Raw genomic sequence first — 22,134 nt, 5'->3', positions numbered from 1 at the left:
GTCCGATGTGAACACTCAGCCCTGCATTCCCTCACAGACAGACTCAAAGCTCCCCTTGGTTGAAAAGACGGAGAATGAACTTTATAAACTGAAACTAAGGTCTAGCAAGTCAGACAATTTGATTGTTTAAGTCCTCTCCAAGGTGAATCGGTTGAATTTGTCTCTGACATGTATCCACTAGACCGAAAGAGAGAGAGAAATAGACAGAAAAAGCTTAAGAAACATGCGTACTGTAAATCACTTCGTAGTCACTGCATAGTGACATTATTAATTATGTTTTTCCTAAGTCTTCTGATAATTGCTGTTAGTATATTGCTACACATGTATTACCCTATTTCTAAACGTGTTTTCAATGCTACTGCTGAACATTCTTTTAGCGAATTACCTCCGCATGAGTTGTCTTATAGATTTGCGCTGCGCAACAACACTTTCATTAGTATGTTACATCATTCCCATCAGACCAACAATGCTACCAATTGTTGGATATGTGGCCAACTCCCTCCCTATCAGAACTATAAGGGAGTTTTGCCTCTCTTTCCGTATCCGTTCACACACAATGGCTCCTGTGGAGCATGGTTTAGTTTGATTAATTCCCTAGATTCAAATTCAGTAGTTTATCAAGACAACTGGGTATGGGGAAACCTGAACCTAGTTTTGCTTAAAGTCTGCTACCCTAACAAGGAGGGACTTCCCAAAAGAACAGGAATTGATCTAGAAAATGAAGTATATGGATTAGGTAACTTTACACTTAACCTCATGATTCTGAATGTTGAATCCGAAGCTACACCAATCTTGCCCGCTATGCCAGTATTTCCAGTTAAAGGTGAATTATGTGTAAGTAAGAATGGTTCAATACACATGGGCCATAGTAAATGTACCACTGTAATAGAATTCAGTGATCAAGGCAAGTCTACATTTAGAGCTTCTCGTCATTCCTACTTCATATGTGGCCAGACCGCATATATACGTTTACCTCTAGATTGGGATGGTACCTGTTACATTGCATTCCTTCTGCCACCTGTTTTCCTAGCCCCTCCTGATTATCACAGAAATACCCATTTAGTACACAATAGACAGCAGAGAGATCTCCCGATTGTCGATTACACTGAAACGGCATGGGAGCAATACACAGATTTCAATAAAGGTTTCTTTCCCTATATAGGTATAGTCACTAATAGTAAACTGATACGTAGATTAACTAGAACTCTTGAAGCAGTAGTGAATGAAACTACTTCCGCCTTAGGCAATTTAACAGAGGAGCAGTCCGCGATGCGGATTGTTGTTCTTCAAAATCGTCTTGTCCTTGACGTCATACTGGCCGATAGAGGCGGAGCTTGTAGGGTCATCGGATCAAGTTGCTGTGTTTTCATACCAGAAAACTCGCCGTCAGTATATAAAGCCATAACTCGCCTTCATAAGATTGTAAGCCAGATACACCAGAGTCCAGGCACCTGGACTTGGTCCGGTTGGTTCTGGAGCGTGTTGTCAGCCTGGGGATGGAGGATTCTATCCTTCCTAGGTATTGGCTTTCTCATACTATTCAGTTGCTGCTTATGTCTACAATGTGGGCCAGCGATTTGTGGTTTGTGTGCCACATCGTGTATTCCGCATCCAAGTTTTCGTTCAAGATCCCGGAAGAAAAAAGAAGAACAAATGATGCTATATGAACAGATTGATGGATTGATGAAGATCGATATTTCATGAAGGGTCTGTAGGGGACAAGGAGGGAATGAGGAAATATGAATTTTTATGATCAGTTATGTCCCCTATCTTAGACCCCAACGGCTCCATGTGCATGCTACAAGTACATGTATGTTCCCTCCAGTTCCAGTTATGAAGACGCAAATACATGTGCGTCCACCGTCAACATGTCCTCTTTCAGATCCGCCATGAATGGGTCGGATATTCCATTCCTAAGTATGAAAGGCCACCGACTTTATGTGGTTCACTTTCCACGTTTTACAGTTCAGGCGAGTAGGCCCTGAATTCTGCCATAAAGCCTTTTCCTGCCTTCTGCCTCTGAAAGCTCCAGTCTGAGCCCGTATCTGTATCCATGAACTTTGTCCTACTCCCTGCGCGGCTAACGGTGCCTGATCCGGCCTGTTGCCTGCCAAAAACTGTATTTCACCTTCAAGATTATCTGCTCCGCTCCTCATCCAATGCATTCCTGTCTAGTAGTTTAGGTAAACATTCTTCCAGCTACCGAGCAAAGGGCCAGGCCTCACTGTCCTCATGCAAGTAATTCATAGCCCCTGTTACCATGGAAGATTCCTGCCCCCTCGCATCTCATGGAGACACTTAGACGCTTGTACACGCACTAACAGTCAGTATAGAATAGATTCCGTCCGAGAGACCTTTCCTTTTGGATAATACAGTTCTTTAAACATAAGACATTAGATATGATTTGGGATTAGGTTGACCTGACCCCCCAGACTTCTGTCTCCACATGTAGAGCTAAATGTCAAGTCCCCTTCACCCTCTAGTTGCACGTCAATCACACGTCATGCGGCTGCGCACGCATCTCTGCCAAGTATTTCTGCTGACACTGCAGGATTCTCTTATGGATCTACCCACTTGTGACATCATGTTTAAATGACGTTTCTAGTCTACGCCTATGTTTACGCCTTTTCCATTACGTATGTGTATTGTTATCTGTATTATCAGCTGTTACGCCTCCTGCATCTGTCTTAATGTAATGCTTTTCTTATAAATATCTTTACTTGTCAATAATGTAAGCCTTCCCTTCCTGAACCTTCGTGGTGATGGAATAAGATGCCTATGGTTCGAACCATAATTCCTTGTAAGGAATAAAGCCTTTCAGAACCTCTAATACCACGGATTCTGCCTCTTATTTTTACTGAGTTATTCTTACTAGACTTTACCGCATAAAAAATAGTACAGGTAATTAAATATTTACCACAATATACACGGGTGGGGGTACGGTCCGTACGTACACGGGTGGGGGTTCAGGGTGTACCTACACTGGTGTACATACACGGGTGGGGGTACGGTCTGTACGTACACTGGTGTACATACACAGGTGGGGGTACGGTCCGTACGTACACGGGTGGGGGTTCGGGGCATACCTACACTGGTGTACATACACGGGTGGGGGTACGGTCCGTACGTACACTGGTGTACATACACGGGTGGGGGTACGGTCCGTACGTACACGGGTGGGGGTTCGGGGCGTACCTACACTGGTGTACATACACGGGTGGGGGTACGGTCCGTACGTACACTGGTGTACATACATGGGTGGGGGTACGGTCCGTACGTACACGGGTGGGGGTTCGGGGCGTACATGCGGGGGCTGGGGAGGTGTTCGGGGCGTACATGCGGGGGCTGGGGGGGTGTTCGGGGCGTACATGCGGGGGCTGGGGGGGTACGGCGCGTACATGCGGGGGCTGGGGGGGTGTTCGGGGCATACATGCGGGAGCTGGGGGGGTTTTTGGGGCGTACATGCGGGGGCTGGGGGGGGTACGGCGCGTACCGGGCCCCCTATTCAGCTGGCATTGCGGCGTACTTAGCTTTTCCGGCACTTTTTGGGTGCCGTAAAAATATTGCCGTCCTGACTGCTGTCGGTTCGAATCGTACTTCCTGGTTCGTGAAACGCAGCCGGAATGTGTCCCGACGTCACGTCGGCGCTTTCCCGGATCACATTTGTATGGATATTTTCGGCGGTCGGTGTTTTTTACGGTTCGTACGGAAATGGTGTTTTCGTGCGAATCGTACTTGCATGTTTGTAATGTTTTTTTCCCGGGTACGAGTCAGACGGAGAAAACACTCCGACCGACGGTTCGTACCCGGTTTCTCCAGGATCCAAATCGGCACCATTGCGTCCCATCCACACTACATAACGATCTTACACAGGTGACCTTTTATCCAGTAGTTTACTTCTGTCTCTCTGACATTAGGCTCTTGGTATCATGGTCGATTTATTCTGTACAAGGGTCACCACTTTTTTCATTCGAGGCTAACAGCCAGCTGTATATGATAATGTTTGTTTAGAAAAGGATTAGCAGGTAATTAGTGAATGTTTTCAAAACATATTGATTCTAGAAAAACCCTTGAGTGGCCACTTTAGTATAAAAGACTCTCACTCCCCCTTACAAACACAGAGGAGAATTTCCTTCCAAGCTGAGACAAGGCTCTGCCAGCTGATACTTTGACAAGCAGAGATCTGACATCCCGTGCAGGATGCCATCGACGCAGAGACGAAGTCCTTCATTCATAAAGGTGAAGGGTTAGCACTTTCCAAGGGAATTCTTGGCTCCATTAGGTTCTATTAGGACATATCCTAGCACATACACATACATGCTTCACATACACCTCTAGGCTAGGCACGGTTAGGTCGGCTACGCATTGTAGGAGTACGCCAATGCTATTGTTTTATGTAATATGCTTTTATTCATCTTATTAGCACTATGGTAGAAATGTTTTTACAATATTGGTACTAGCAATTACATTTGTCTGCTCCTGTCTTATGATTGTCGCAGCTAACATGTTTCATACTAGACTGACGCTTGACCAATAAATAATTTTTGAAACCATTCCAATCGTCATTCTATGTATTCTGAGAAAAGTAAGCACGAGTGACTGAACGAAAGATACCTTTTTGTTTCCACAATACCTGAGGAATTGGGTTGCCAGAAACTACTTACCACACTGTATACTACAGGGGAATAGTAGTGCCACAGTGGAGTTGGCTGGTCTAACAGCTGACTCATCCTTTGGGGGTGTCCAGAGTCTGTCTGCACACCAAGCCCTCAGTTTAGGTCATCCAAAACTCACAGGTCCTGGGAGGTCCAAGGAACTACACAAAATGGTGCCACCAACGTTGGTTCGGTTCTTATATTAACAGTAAAATATGAGTAGTTCAGTCGTGCTTTCTCAGACAATCCTACTCACATTTTTCAGAGACGTCTGAAGTGGGAAGGTTAATATGCCTCAGCTGAGCAGGCACACCCTGGGCCCGATTCACAGAACTAACTTAAGACAAAATCCTAAACTTACTACCATTTTGGTATTCACAGAAGGCACTTACTCATTTTGGTATTCACAGAAGGCACTTAGTCATTTCGGTATTCACAGAAGTTAGGAGTCCTAACTTTAGGACTCCTAAATGCCTTCTGTGAATACCGAAAGTCTTAAAATTAGGATTTTTCTCAATTTAGTAGTCCTAAGTCTAAATTTAGGACTACTAAATTGAGAAAAATCCTAATTTTAAGACTTTCGGTATTCACAGAAGGCATTTAGGAGTCCTAAAGTTAGGAGTCCTAACTATACTACTACTAAACTGAGAAAAATCCTAATTTTAAGGCTTTCGGTATTCACAGAAGGCATTTAGGAGTCCTAAAGTTAGGAGTCCTAAACTTAGGACTACTAAATTGAGAAAAATCCTAATTTTAAGACTTTCGGTATTCACAGAAGGCATTTAGGAGTCCTAAAGTTAGGAGTCCTAACTATACTACTACTAAACTGAGAAAAATCCTAATTTTAAGACTTTCGGTATTCACAGAAGGCATTTAGGAGTCCTAAAGTTAGGACTCCTAACTTCTGTGAATACCCAAATGAGTAAGTGCCTTCTGTGAATACCAAAATGAGTAAGTGCCTTCTGTGAATACCAAAATGGTAGTAAGTTTAGGATTTTGTCTTAAGTTAGTTCTGTGAATCGGGCCCCCTGTGTGTTGGCTGAAGGTTTTAGACAAGCTTGTAAGGACTAAAAGTTCCCTATCGTGCTAAACCCTTACTCTTAAACTACTTTCATATTTCTCCTTTCAAAATTACTGAAACTGCAAATGGCGGTGGAGGTGAGGAAGGAGACGAATTTGCAAATGCCCTTAACATTTCAGAAAACTGCCGACAGGCAGTAACACTATTAGAACATGGATTACATGCAAAAGGTGGCCATGTTACCTTCGTGATTGAGGCACACAAGGTGTTTGGATCAGAGGTATTCTATTCCTGGGTAAAATTCCCACCTGCAGATCCACAGACACACATATTCCATACATACATTGAAGTGGATCCACTGGAAGAATACATCCCATACGAGGACATTAAAGTCCCGTTAACATACCAGCAACATAAAAACTGGGTTAAAGGCACCCTAAAACACACAACTTCAGTCATACGACTAGGTCCCCTCAGCATGGGAGGAGTGGCGTGGCCGGTCTTAGAGGCTTACACTCCACATCCTGAGATAGACACACTCCCAGTAGGGGAAGTGCGTACACTATACAAAGAAATAGTCAGGCTATACATACATATTGTCCAGTTCGTCATGCAAACAATCACATTACAACATGCGAGAGCTGCTCCACCTGGAATAGTAGAGACTCAGCCCACACCAATAATTAGTCCACAAACACTAAAAGCAATAATGGGTGTGTTCTCATCAAGAAGGGATCAAGTGCTATTCTGTATTGCCCAAAAAATAGCACAACTGGAAGCAGTATTTTCCCGTACGGGTCTGCAGGAAAAACACAGAGGGGCCGATTCCGATCCGGGTCGGAAAGCACTCCGACCGAGTCGGATCCGGAGTGTTTTTTGACCGAGCCGGACCCCTACAGTCCGACCGAGCGAGTAGGATGCGCACGTATGCTGTCGGGCTCGGTTCGGTCAGACTCCCATAGAAGTCAATGGGAGCCGGTCGTACGACGCGTACATGGGCTCCCATTGACTAAATGGCTACATCTCGAACAAGTGCGCGTCGGTGCCACCCACACCGTACATGCCTGTGTTTGGGAGACCCATAGGTCTCCCCCTGTGTCCGAGTCATAGGGCTGCGGGTGTCAGAGGGTCCGACGTGGACCCCCAAAGTCCGACTCCGGGAGCTATTGCGAGCCGGACACTCTGGCTCGCACAGGCTGTCCGACGTGTGCATCGTACTGGCTCGGTTGTAAATCACATCCATTGCATGCCACGGTTAGCTTCCGACCGGGACGTACGAAGCGGTTCGGACCCGGAAACGTCTCGGTCGGTGAATTTCATGTAGCTCGCATCGTACTTGCTCGCTCGTACAGCTGTACGAGTCGGCCGGAAAACACGCGTACGGCTCGTAGTTTTTCCGGCCGAACCCGATTCGGTGCCCTTCCGACCGAGATTGGAATCGGCCCCAGAATGTTAACAATCTGCTTGACAATCGGAATGGGTCCCTCAATTGAGCATTGTACCACCTGCGGAACAATCTTTGCTGCAGTATACATTAGCATACATGGAACCCCAACCATATCAGTTATTCTTGAAGTATTTAAACGGATATAGAATGAGTATGGGGCAGGACCTGCCCTAGACTTGGGGATGGAGCTGATGGGTACTTTTGACCAAGTCTTGGCAATTATGCTGAGCAGCATTAAGGGGGAAGGAGCAGCGGTGCCTACACACCAACGTCTAGGGGAAACAACTCCTGCAAATTAGGAGCTGGTATTACCAAACATTATCGAAGATACCTTTGCTTCACTAGGCAGAGATAGTTTGGGAGCCAAACTCGGGAAACCACTAGTGGTGAGTAGTTCTGAAAAAGAGAACTCAAAGCAAGCACCCACTTCTTCTAAAAAGAAATGGGATAATAGTCAACCTAAAAATAAAAATAATAGATACACTTACGATCAAGCAGTGGGTCTCCCTAACTGGAGTCCTCTGACAAGAGGTACAACCTTAGGAATCGTGATAACATTAGGAAGCCTGACAGGTATCAGGATACTGATACGCGTTCCTTTCGTTCCTTTCAGGGTTCATCAAAAAGCTCAGCGAGTCAAGGATGGTCAGAACAAAAAATTGAAGATGGACCAAAGGGATAAAGGGAGACACCTGGCACTTAAGATTTCATTATCAAACAGGCAGAGTAACCTAAAACAAAGACTTAGTTCAAAAAGAAGGAAGTAGCTGGCTTAAAAATTAGAAATGCCCAGATTACTGAGGACTCAGCGTTTAAATGGGGAATAGGCTATGATGATCCTAGGAAGCGTGGCAGAAGTAACAATAGCTCACCAGAACCTGAAGGAATTTCTGGTGACAGCAGTATTGAATGAATACATCACGGTGGAAACACTAGATACACAAGTGAGTGTCCCACATCGTCTACAGAAAATTAATCTCCAAATAGAGGGGGACATCTCAAGGAAAATGAAAGGTCTTTTTTGAGAAAATTTGACATTTGGATATGACATCCTCTAGGCAGAAAACGATTGGCCGCCTGAATTTATAATGGATTGCCCAAAAGGTGAAAGCGTCATTTTTGCCTGCTTTCTATGACCTCGTTCCTGTTTCCTTAAAACACTCTGAGGCGCTGGAGTGGGGCATGCGCTAGCTCCAGAATTATACTGCAACCATGTAGGGTGGGACATGGAGTCCAAACACCATGAAATACCATTAAAAACTACTCCAACTCCACAGAGAAAGTACCCTACTCAAAATGACAGAAGAAACGGGTCAAAGAGATCTAAGACCAACTTGAATACCAAGTTGTGATTGAAACTTTCACCTCGTCAATGGCCAACCGTTTGTTTCCCGTAATGAAACCTGAGAACACATATCGTTTGGTTTTAGATTACAGACATTTGAACACTTGTAAAAAAACATTTGCAGTTCAGAACGCACACAGCGCCACATTGATGAATAACATCACGCTGAAGCAATACAAAACAACACTAGATATCTCGAATGGATTCTTCTGTTAAAATATAGCTCCTGAAAACCAATATTTGATGGGATTTTTTGCCCTCGGCACCCAGCGTCAGTTTTGTCACCTGCCCCAAGGCTATAAGAACAGCCCCGGGCTATTCTTGGTAAGGGTGTCAACGCTATTACAAACTTAAGATGAGAGGCAGTGTCCTATGTAGATGATATTTATCTGACGGGCGATGAATTACCTGATGACTTTTGCAGGGTGAACAACATAATTGTTGGTTTTGCCAATTTGGGCTACAAATGTAACTTTATAAAATCAAAGATTGCCCATCTCAACGTCGTATTTTTGGGATATGAACTATCAAGTGAAGGAAAAAGCCTGACTGCAAATGTTCTAGAAAAATGCGCGCTAATACAGCCTCCTAAAACTCTGAAGAGGTCGCAATCCTTATTAGGATTTCTACATTTCAGCAGAACATACATTCAAGACTACATAGAAAGAGTCAAACCGTTCTAAGACCTAATCAGACCAGATTTCACAGCAAACAAATTGACTTAATTACATACTGACACTCAACGTTCAGTTCAAGCTGACATGAAAGCTTCAAAACACTTGCAGACACAAGTAAACGTCCGCAACCTAGTAATACGGGTCATTCCCGGGTCATCAGGATATACTCATATAATGTTTAATGAAGGTGAGACACTCCCAATCGCACACAAATCTCAACTGTACACAAATGCTGAAAATCGATTTGCAGCAACAGAAAAAATTCTGACACCAGCACTCAGTGCTGTAATGAAAGAAAGAGCACTAGCACAGGGGAAACACAGCATTGTTGTAACTCAAGTCCGATACCGACTTTAGAAGTGGTACCTAAAGCCAGCATTTCAAATGCAAAGGCACTGCATCCATGGTGGGTAAAATGGACTAATTCTCTCACTGCAACAGATGTAGAATATAGATACGATCTAAGACTTAGAACACAAGCATTCCTGCAGTACGAACAAGAATACCCTCTCCCGAATGAAATCTTGCCTCTGGATTAGTATGAATACATTATTTATACTGACGGTTCTTCGCAACCTGCCATAGGAAGTAAACAGCAGTATAGCACTGAATGCTCAATAGTGAAAGGTCAGATGTGTGATGGTAAATTCTACCCCAGCAATATGACTACGCAATCTCTAGGAGATTGGACCATGCACCTGACAGAACTGAAAGCCCTGATATTGCCACTACAGTATACGGATCGGGAATTTCCCACACTGATTGTGTGTGATTTGCTTTACTGTGTGCAATCTTACAATGAATATCTTCACTACTGGGGCCAGAATGGATTTAGAGATGCCAAGGGTGGCACGATAAAACATAAATTGTTATGGGAATAAGTGGCAAAGCTAAAAGCATGCCTGCCACAGGCTCAAGTTATTCACACCTTGAGTCATCAGTGTGTTGGTATACACTTTGAAGGGAATTCACTGGCTGATGAAGCCGCCAAGGCGATAGTGCGAACTGCTGCCTTTGCCACAATCACTCGTTCACACACAAGAATAGACAGAGATATAATTGTCACGCCAGACACTCGCCAGTACTCCTTGCTCCTGTTGACGATGACCGAACCCCAATCTCCATATGAACTGACAAATAGGCAGAGAAAGTAAAACACTCTGAAAGACCCCAAGGAAAAAGGGGAATGAGAATGAGAAATGAGAGAGAGATAGAAAACTTCTGGTGCAAGAGTTTGGTTCGCCTCGTCTTTTCTAGGGATGCGTCTTCTGGCACTTTCTGCTGGACCTGGGAGAGTGTCTCTGTCAGGGCTGGGGCGTCAGAAGAATAATAACACTCTAGTGAAGGCACTCTGTAAAGACTTTATAAAAAGGAATATAAACAGTATTACCCTACTGAATTGTCAACACTTTTATAAATATTATTAGGGGTGGGCGGAATTTGCGGAATTAACTTCCGCAAATTATCGTGAGAATGCAGAAAATCTCCGCAAACACGCCGGAAATATCGCGAAGACGCGGAAGTTTTTTTGCCGCCTGTTCGCGGTATTTTTTGCGTGATCGCGGGTCGCCAACTTACCCATGCGGTTGCTCACGGGCGCGGCCATCTTGTTTTCCCTTGTCCCGCCCTCTGGCTATGTTTACTTCCTGTTCCGGGTCGTGCAATGCATGTTCGCGGTCGATATTTCCTGTTCGCGACCGCTTTTACTTGATCGCGTTGCTTTTTGCTTGCTCAGGGAGAAAATATCGCGCGAACTTGCGCACGTGGTTGCAATGGGCGCGGCCATCTTGTTTTCCACTCTATTGCATGGTTCTGGGGCCTGATTTTCAATCCTCGCTGAATCTTTTCAATCCTTTGTTTATAGCCACTTTTTTGGATCTTTATTACTTATTATTTCTCTAACTATTTTCCTGCCTCTATATTTTTGGTTTTTGTCTACTTTTTTTTTGTTTTTTAGCTACTTTTTCTCTTTGTATTGCCCGCTATTTATTTCCTTTACTCCTTTATTTATTTTACCTTTTCTTTCCCGCCCCGTCCCCAGAACCATGTCCAAGGGCAGGGCTGTTCGCCGGCGCAGCCAGAGCCGCGACCGCCTTCCTTGCGGAAGGCGGCGCCCACAAGGGGTGCATGCACGGGCCTTATTTGGGGAGGCGGAGTTGGCTGCACTAATTTTCTTTGTGCAGCGCCACCTCCCCTCAACCCTGGCAGCAGGTGGCAGGCCTGGGTCCGGGTACGGCCTCCGGGAGCGTCGGCAGCGGTGGGGGAAGGTGCGCCGGGCAGTGTCGCGCATCTCTGGGGTCCGGCGCACCCAGGCACAGCTGACGCACCGGTGGTCCGACATCCTGGACCGTGAGCAGGACCTGCTGGACCTGCTAGGAGTAGAGGTCCCGGGGCTTGGTGAGTACCTATTTAATTATTACAACTTTGTGTCTGTTCTTCTGCTCTATGTTATATATTGCGAATATCTTTTTTTCCTTCCAACCAGCTAGAATGTTGCTGCTTACAATACATTCCAGGTTAATAACGTTTAAAAGTCTTCTGTGATTATGACACAGGTGCTCTTCTGCGCTACTACTAATCTTACTTGTTTGCAGCTTTGCGTTTGCGCTTGCTTAGCGTGATTCTTTACGAGTTTATTTTAGAGAAATTAAGTTACGTAATGCTACAGTGACTCACGTCCACTCCTTACTTTGTCCTGTCACTAATAGATAGGGGCGGATTGATACTTAGGTTTAGGTACTTTGTATGAGCTTCTAATTGGTTAGTGGTATGCGTGATGCCCCCCCTCACTCAGTTACGTGACGTGCTGCTAGTACGGCAGTCTTTAGAACCTTTTCTAGTTTGTTCAATGAGTGGAGGTAGGCTTTGCAGTTACTTAGCAGTAGCAGATCAGCATCAATCAAACCAAAATTTGGTGTATACAAAAAATGTAGTCATGTTCATGTGTCCTCCATGATTGGATCATACACATTGTTGAGGAATACAGTGGAAATGCATACTTAATGTACAATTGGCATGCCTGGAATAGGTGGGCTAGGTTGGGTGGTACGTTGTACTAATACTTAGGCTTACTTGTAACTTAGTTTTCTGGAATCAGAATGGAAGAATGGATTACTGTTGATAAATAGTAACTTAAGTAGTCGAACTGCGAATCCCACGATATTACATGTTGACCAGATGAGATCGGTCAATGTAGTTATTGCAATTGTTGTTTACATAAGTGTTTTTTTACCGTTGTTGAAAAATATTGTATTTGTTTGACACCATCCATCAATGTTTGTCTCTTTCTTAATTCTTATATCTCTCCTGTCCATCAGCACCCAGGGGCAGACCGACAGGGACTGGACAGTCGGCGGGACAGGAACACCACCAGGAGGACACCGCTGAGGGCTCCTCTGCTGGCCCCAGTAAGTCTTCTTGTTTTTAATAATATTTCTTATTCCATAACTTTTACTGCCCCATTTCTCCCGAACTATAGTGTGTTTCCAAATGCTATTTTTTTACCACCAATTATCCTTCGATCTGTACGGTTTCAAAAAGCTTATCCCTGCCTCCGCTATGATGACTGAGTACTACTACATACTATCAGTCTGTCTGTCTGTACTGTAGTAGCTAGTCTTGCCCAGTTGGCCAGTGCCACTCTTTGTGAAAGGTTGTAATATAAAACTCATATTCACCAGTAGCTCGTACAATCCGTTGGGTCGTTGTCTTGTACTACTTTTTACTCCTATTGATGTTGAGGCTTTGAAAATTCACAGCAACAACAGCCCTACCAGATTTCTTAATATTTTGATATGATACCCTATAGGACATACCACTGTTGTAGGGATCTTGTACATACATTTGCACCAGAAAATAGGATGTTGGTGATGGTAGGTTGGACCTTCCTTGCACACCTCAATCAGAAATTCCGCACCCACCACAATTCCACTGCTTGACTATAGTACTGTCTTGTCATACCTATTAGGTCTCGGAACCCTCCCCCCAAGATAACCAACAAGTAGACAACCCAGAACATAACACACCCAACCTCTGTCGTGGAAGCAATTCACATGCACACCCTTACTTTAATTTGCTCACTCGTGTAAGTTAGTCCACTCCACACCAAATACCACGAAGTCTATGTAAGTTTGAAATGTTTATTTCAATTTGAGAAGGTCTGTACACTGTTTTCTTAGCAGCACCAACCGGCAAATCAATAACATTAAAACAATATACATTGTTACACTTATACAGTTGGGAATTAAATCATGATAACTGAACAGTGGTGGAAGGCAGCACCACCATCCCATAGCAATTTAGTTTATATACATTTATAAATGAAGATGTGAGTGAAGGGACCCCTCACCTCAGAAGAACCTAGTACTGGTAGTTGGTGCATCGTTCAGAAGCTCTGGTTCGTAGAAGGGAATCTTGCGTCTGTAATGTGAAAAAAGAAATGGTGTGCGTTAGTATATTGCAACTTGCAAGCATTTCTCAGCCGTGCCAAAAAGTGTAGCATCTATGGATAAGCAATATGGACTAACAGTAACAGTAGTACACCAGTTCTTCCTAAAAAAGTGGCTTGTTAATGTTTGTTGACCGCTTGTACGCAGCGCGTAGACTAGACAGTAGCAGTGTGAGGCAGGTCATGTGGGCTCAAAGGTGTCTTAAGAAGCTGCTAGGTAAAGGTAACGTCACATGTGCATAGCTAGGGCTAATCAAGCAAATGCTACAATGATCATATAACTTAGTGTCTACTCTACTACTACCTGATTTGTACTAGTGATGTATGTTAGTATTAACTCATTTTTCAACCTTGCTACTGATCAATAGGGGGGAGGTGTATATGTCGCCTAATAAATGTGTAATGTTTTCTAGGCGCACTACCGACCACCATAGCTGGGGCCAGCGAAGGCGACGCCGAGGGCGAGGATGCGGCAGTTGCAGATAGCAACGGAGGGGGAGTGGCAGCACCAGTGGCAGGCGGTGGTAAGTTAGATTCATAATCCTTAACTATTGTTGAACTTGACAGCACACTCACTGCAAAGGTGTACTGTATGTATATGTATACTGTACAGTTGTGAATTAGGGCCCCATTAGGATGGTGGGCGTATTGCCCCCGCCGGGCCGGCTGGAATTCACTGCCGTCACCGCAGGGCCAAACCTCCCGCCATCCCTGTAGAAAATATTCAGACATGTCCAGGCGGAAAAGGGTTCAATATGGCGGTGGTGTCTCTCTCACCACACCGGCAGCCATATAATCTGCATTTTGGAATGCCTTTGCGTGGCGGCATTGCCGTCCGCCACGGAAAGGCATGCACACATTGCAGAGTATGCTTGGGGGCCCCCATGGAGGGTACCTACCGATGCTATGGTACCCCCCGACTTTCAAAACAAAACGTGACAGGCTCCGTGCGAGGCCCGTCATGTTGTGCTTGGAAAAGCAGCACAACATTTTAGCATTGCTTTCAGCAAAGCCAACCAGAATTTAAATTTAAAAAAACAGGGTGCGCCCGCCACTGTGCCGGGCGCATCATCCTAATTAATTGTCCCCACGGGACCCCCACCCTTTTTAGCAGTCGGATGGGGGGCGGACAAAGTCCGCCCGCTATCCGATGTCGTAAGTAAGTATGAGTTCTTGGGGACGTTTGAAGAGTGAACTAGAAGACTAGAATTCCCTTTAATTGGTATAGGACTAGGAGCCGGAGTATTGAGTAACCAATGTCCTCATCTATCTGATTTCAACTCCGCTTTGAAAGTTTTATGGAGAAGAGCACCTGGTGCACTGTTCAACTAAAAAGTGTAAGACAGGTGGAAGGAAGAAGGACGGGCGACATTTAAAATGTTATGTACTACTGTGCTTTATTTTATAGTGCTACTCTACCATGCCACTATGTGTATAAATAATTACCTTGTCCTACTGTTTTATTAAGACTATATTTTACAATTGTCTTGTTTTTTTCTTTTTGATACACAGCAACTCCGAAACTCAACCGTAAGGAGTTGGCCGCCAAGGCACGGTGCCGGAAGCTGGAGGCAATCCAGCAGGAATACCGGCGGCTGGTGGTCCTAGCCGAGGAGGAGGAGGAGGCTGCTGCAGCTATTGAAGCCTCCTCCAGTGCCCCGGGCCCCAGCCACCGCCCTCCAGCGGTACGGCGCCACCGCCGGACGGCTGCCCGCCGCCACCGTGTCATCTCCGGTGCCCCCCCCACTGTGGCTGCAACTGCCGCGGCCTTAGACGCCGCATCGCCCATTTAGAGGACCAGATGCGTGTCCTCCTCCAGTCCCGCCCCACCAGTTAGTCCCTGTCACTGCCCCTTTTTTAATTCCTGTTCGTTCTTCACTCGTTTGGGCGTTCTCTACTTCTATGGACAGTCGTTGGGGTTAGGGAGGTGGGTGGGTCAGCTTTTGTGGGTTTAGTTTATTTGTTAGGGTCAATTAAATATATTTTTCTATGTTACATGCAATGTTGTTAATGTTTTGTAGGTGGGGTAACTGTTTTACATCACACTGTTTCCTTGCTGGTGCATGGCCGCCCATAGCGTGTGTTTGATTTCAATAATTTGCTGACTGTATAAGACACAAACAGATAGATGCGACACACCTCACTCATTGACTGGTCCTACTATGCATTCTTTGGAGTGGTGTTTGAAACTGAAATCATTGACAACATGTCTATTTTTAATTCTGCCTCCCCCAAACTTCTCTCTTACCGGTGCTTGATGTTTATGTCCAACTGTGGCACAGCACTGGCTGCATGGTGAAGATGGTTTCCTTTTTCATACATGCCATGATTGGGGTGGTGGTGGTGGTAGTATAGTAGTAGTAGTATACACTGGCAGGGTGGCAGCATTTCCAAAAAAAGAAAAGGAGATAGTCAATCGCCTTTGAGAGACTGTTAGAGGAGTAGTTGAATGAAGTACATCACAGAATTTACCGAGCAACAATTATATGCTCAAATATTTGACAAAAAAACTGAATGCTGGTTATTATGAGGATAGCCTACTAGACAGAGTTACAAACTATAGTTTTGTCGACTTGACTATGCCTACAGTCTAACAGTTAGTGCTGTATATGAGGAATGACAACAAACAAATCCAATCAATGCCGGCAATTCATGCTGAGGTATATGTTCCTTTGTTAAATAAAATAACCTCTGAAATATCCTACTCATGGGTGGGCAAGCAGAAGAAGATCATCGCTCTGCATTGAAATTGAAGTAGTGTTGCTTTCACCACATCCGCCCCAGCAAGTGTGTGATTAAGTATTGGTGTACATTTAATTTAGTTACACCTCGACAATAAGTCACACAGCCCGGGGGAAGAGGGTTAGGGTCCGTTGATTGGATGGGAAGGGGGATTTTGGGAAAGGTTTGACATAGAAAAACAGTATGCATACATAGACAAACAAACGACAATCATTGAAGACTACCATACCATATCCATTCCATATGTTAAGGTAGAAAAAGGAAATGCATGCATGATGATGAGACCCGGGTTACATACACTTCTATTTCTTGTTCTGTTCCGGCCTTAATACTTTAACAGATAGCAAATAGAAATTTTAAATATTGGTAGTGAAGAATCATAAACACAGAGCAAACGTAATGATGATTGATAATAACAACTCCAAGAACACACTGTTGTAAAGAATGTATACAAGATATTAATCAAATTATTTAAAAGAAGTGAAAAGTGGATACTGTTACTGTCTTATCCTGGTCAAAAATGTGGACTGGTTTTTTGCATCTCGGCATTCCTCTTGCTCCTCTCGTCCATCAATCTTGGGTGTGTCGCCTCGCCACTGCCCGGCTGGAATAAAAAGGTGATTGATTGGTAAGGTAATTAATATGCATTGTAATGTTTTACAAAGTTTTGGACAAGGCCCGGCCTGTAATTTTAGATTGAAAACCAAAGGGGATATTCAGAAAGAAAGTGAAAACAAATGCACAAGTGATGGTGTAGTGCAACAAGAACACTTTCCGAGGTGGCATGTATGCATATGCATCATCTCTACTGTAGTCTGTTTCCAGCATAGACCTTCAACAGTAACAGGAGAGATCAGGCCCACAGTGCTTACCATTAGCACATCCTACGGAAACACTTTAGAGTCCTTTTTTTTCTCTCAAAGAGTTGGACAAACGCAAAGCACATTATCCATTCCAAACATAGCATTTTACAGTTAAAGTTAGTAAAATCAATGCACTGCAGTCATCCCACCGCTACACTCTATTCAACTTCTACACAGACATTTGGGTGTGCTGTGGTTGTTGTTGACGTGTTTACCTTTAGGCTTTTCCGTTTTATGCCACTCATGAAACATCCTCCTGACTTCATCATCAGCTCTGATACTTCTACTGACTAACTGGAGATCGGCCTGCAGTACAAGTGTAATTTTTATAACACAACAAGAGTAGAAATATAAATATTACTGACTTGAGTCATTCTTTATTGTGTACAGAAAGATAGATTACCACTAGTACACTTTGACATCACTTTGTGCACAACAAACAACGCAAACACAAAGACCAATAGCTCAGAGTCAGGTGTCCAATGCATGCCATTAATTGTCATCATTCATTACCTGTTCCTTCTCATCTTAAGTTAACGGGCCGTCTCTTTCGCCATCATCATGATGGACGGTGCTGTTAAGTCACAGTCATTTGCATTGCGCAGATTGAGTGAGTCCCCTTCCTGTATTGAATTAAAAGCAATGTATCACCAAGATGCAGGAGAAGTACACATTTCTTGTTTGCCAGAAGGGGAAAATTAGTAATTACTAGTGTGTTCTGTAGAAAGTTGATTAGTGGCAGTGCACAATTACATCAATTCATGCGCAACACACACCACAAAATCTACATCATTCAGTCTGCCATTCTGCGGCCAATGCATGGCATCAATCATTACCTGTTGCATCTCATCTCGTTAACGCTGCAGGCCGTCTCTTTCGCCATCATCATGATGGACGGTGCTGTTAAGTCACAGTCATTTGCATTGCGCAGATTGAGTGAGTCCCCTTCCTGTATTGAATTAAAAGCAATGTATCACCAAGATGCAGGAGAAGTACACATTTCTTGTTTGCAAGAAGGGGAAAATTAGTGTGTTCTGTAGAATGTTGATTAGTGGCAGTGCACAATTACATCAATTCATTCATGCGCAACACACACAACAAAATCTACATCATTCAGTCTGCTATTCTGCGGCCAATGCATGGCATCAATCATTACCTGTTGCATCTCATCTCGTTAACGCTGCAGGCCGTCTCTTTCGCCATCATCATGATGGACGGTGCTGTTAAGTCACAGTCATTTGCATTGCGCAGATTGAGTGAGTCCCCTTCCTGTATTGAATTAAAAGCAATGTATCACCAAGATGCAGGAGAAGTACACATTTCTTGTTTGCAAGAAGGGGAAAATTAGTGTGTTCTGTAGAATGTTGATTAGTGGCAGTGCACAATTACATCAATTCATTCATGCGCAACACACACAACAAAATCTACATCATTCAGTCTGCTATTCTGCGGTCAATGCATGGCATCAATCATTACCTGTTGCATCTCATCTCGTTAACGCTGCAGGCCGTCTCTTTCGCCATCATCATGATGGACAGTGCTGTTAAGTCACAGTCATTTGCATTGCGCAGATTGAGTGAGTCCCCTTCCTGTATTGAATTAAAAGCAATGTATCACCAAGATGCAGGAGAAGTACACATTTCTTGTTTGCAAGAAGGGGAAAATTAGTGTGTTCTGTAGAATGTTGATTAGTGGCAGTGCACAATTACATCAATTCATTCATGCGCAACACACACAACAAAATCTACATCATTCAGTCTGCTATTCTGCGGCCAATGCATGGCATCAATCATTACCTGTTGCATCTTATTTTCAGTTAATGGCCAGTCTCTCTCGGCTCTGAAGGAGGATAGCTATAGAAGTCATCAGATTCATGGTCCACTTGTTTTGGAAGGACGAGGAAAGTTTGAATTTGTTGTTACCATCATCCAATCATCATTCATGAGGGAAATGGAATTGACCAGGAGATGCAGTATGATCGAGCGGAGGAGCTGGATTCTGAGGACTGTAGTGTCAAATGGCAGTCACCTGAAACTTGTATCTTAAATTAGAAGAGTAGAAGACGGTGATAATGCATTGGTTGCGATTCACAAGTTTATAACCGGAACGACAGACACAAACAAAGGGGGAAAAAAGGGAGGAAGACAGTAAGTGCGAGCCTAATTGTCAGGGAAGTATAGCTCGTCCTCAAACTCTGGGGGATCTTCCAGTAGTAGGTAATCATCTGACACAATACTTCCGTCACCTGAGCCGCTGTCCTCATCTTCCTCTGTTGATTCATGCATTGTGTAATTCGGTGGTATGAAGTGCTGATTCATTTTGATCATTGTTAACCTCTCCACGTTTTTGGGAGATAGACTGGTCCTTCTCAAGGTTACAATGGAACCAGCAGCACTGAAAACACGTTCGGAAGAGACACTTGCGACAGGGCAAGCCAGATAGCTTATCGCCAGCCTGCTGAGCTGTGGCCATTCAGACCTTTTCCTATACCAATACTGCACTGGGTTTTGATCAACGTTCACCTCTGTTGGGTCGTCCAGATAGGCCTGGACCATCCGCTCAATGTTCAGGATTGCTGCTGGTAAGCTTTTGTGCTGTTTTTTCTGTGCATCAGCACTGTGCTTACGGCCCATCTTTACATACCAATCTGATAATGATTGTACTCGGCCGAATGATCCAGTTATTGTTTTTGTAGTCGATGGTGATGGTGAGTGTTGCGATTGTGAGCCAACCGCACTGCCCTCAGCTGACGAACTTGCACTTGATTCTGCATGGCCTGCTTCAGTATCAGTACTTGTTGTGGGTTGATGTGGCGGGCTTTTAATTAGCAGCCCTTCGTTTTCAAACTTGATGGCTGCTTCAGCTATACAACTTTTGTAGCGGGCAACATCATTGTCGGAAAAAGAAAGGAATAGTCCTAATTTTGCACGTGGATCCAGAATTGTGGCACAAATGTAATGTTCTTGTGACAAAATTTTATTTTGTATCCTTACATTTTCTGATAAGCGCCTGGATAAGCTCTCCACCAAGTCATGGGCTTGCCTTCTGTCCTCTACACCTTTGTAGGATTCAGACACATTATTCAGCTCATGCTCTAGCATTTGCAACAATGGGATAGCTTGGCCCATTGTACAGTCCTCCTTGCTGACTTCACGTGTGAAGACCTCAAAAGGAGACAGCATCTCAGTCAGGCATTGAATTAGGGTCCATTGCTCCCTCTGAAGGGTCATGCCTTTAACACTAGCATCACTGCTTCTGTACCAGACATATTCATTGAGTGACCTGTGCTGTTCGTACAGACGATCAAGCATGTAATACATTGAGTTCCAACGTGTTGCCACCTCCTGGATGAGTGCCTTGACTGGCATCCTACGGTCACGTTGGATGATCCTCAGCTGCTTCCGAGCTTTAAAAGAATGGCTGAAATGAGTGCATATTCTTTGGCAGATGGCCAGTAAATTGCTTACTATGGGTTCTTTTTTCAGAAAGTCTTGCACTATAATGTTTATGCAGTGTGCCAAACATGGAACCCTGAAATAGGAACCAAGTTCCATGGCCTTAAGTACATTACTGCCATTGTCTGTGGCAACAAAACCAATACCAAGCCCTCTGGGCCGCAGCCATTCCAAAACCTTGGTGCGAAACTCTTCTAAAATGTTTTCAGCCGTATGAGATTTCTCCATGGCGAACATGGCTACAGTTGCATGTTTCCGAGTACCTTCAAAAATCGCAGCTGTGTCAACAACACCTCGTGCAGATAGTTGATCTCTAACCCCCACAAAAGAGATCCAGTGTGCAGTGATGCACATGTAATCTGTGGCTTGGCAACTGGTCCACATGTCTGTTGTCAGGTGGATATTGTGCACAGCACTCTGCTGCAAACCGTGACCAACCAATTCCAGCACATCATGATGTAGTGCCGGAACAGCAATTCTTACGAAATAGGACCGGCTGGGAACTTTCCATTTCGGGCAGATGGCAGACACAAATTCAAGGAAACCCACCCCTTCCACAAATGAAAAAGGAAGAAGGTCCAGCGCTAACATTTTAGCCAGCTTCGCATTGTACAATCGTGCCGTTGGGTGGTTGCGTTGGAACTGCCCCTCCAACCTAAACATGCTGTCAATGGTAGGCTGGCTTACTTTCCTTAGTGGTGCTGTTTTCATTAACCCACTAAGGCTCAACGACACAGATTGTCTCATTGAGGTACTCGCCGGTCGCCTTGGTGTCTCACCCACACTCTGAGTATGGCTCTTACTGCGGTGCCACTCTGATGTTACTGAGGAGGATGTGGGCGTTACCACTGCAGTGACTGCACTACTGGAGACAGGGCTAGAAATGCCTCCCTGTTCTTCACCTGCCACCACAATAATATCGCTCCCTGATTCCTGACCAACTTCAAAGGGTTTAGTTTTCCTACTTTCTTTTAACTTACGTAGGTGATCCTCCCACACGATATTGTGGTGTATTTTTAGATGACTTGCTTGTCCTCCGGTACCATAGTTTGTACCAAGCTTACCACGCCGAACACCTTGCCGACAAATTGCGCATATAGCAACGTTCTCCTCCTTGGCGCTAACAGAAAAGAAGTCCCAAACTGGGGAGGAGAACTTTCTGGCACTGCTGGATGTGCCACTTTCAACACCAGATGAACTTGAGGGGGTGCTTGAAAATATGTGACCCTGTCCACCTACACTGTGACTTTTACTACCACTTCCTAGTGAGATGGTTGAGCTGGATGTAGGTCCCTGCCGGGCCTTGCAAAATATGGCAGCTGGAGGTAGTGGTGGTGTAACCTGTGTTGGTGAGATCCGTGCTACATCCCGCTCAGTAGCAGCCTTTCTGGATAGGGTGAGAATGTCGGTCTCCAATCCCTTTGGGGCGGGAGTAATGTGCGTGATGACTGGCTCGTCTTCATCAACATCATCACCCCCCTC

This window comes from Triturus cristatus, chromosome 6 (assembly GCF_964204655.1).
Source record: "Triturus cristatus chromosome 6, aTriCri1.1, whole genome shotgun sequence".
Lineage (NCBI taxonomy): Eukaryota > Metazoa > Chordata > Amphibia > Caudata > Salamandridae > Triturus > Triturus cristatus.
The sequence above is the reverse complement of the archived record's forward strand: the minus strand, read 5'-3'. Positions refer to the sequence as shown.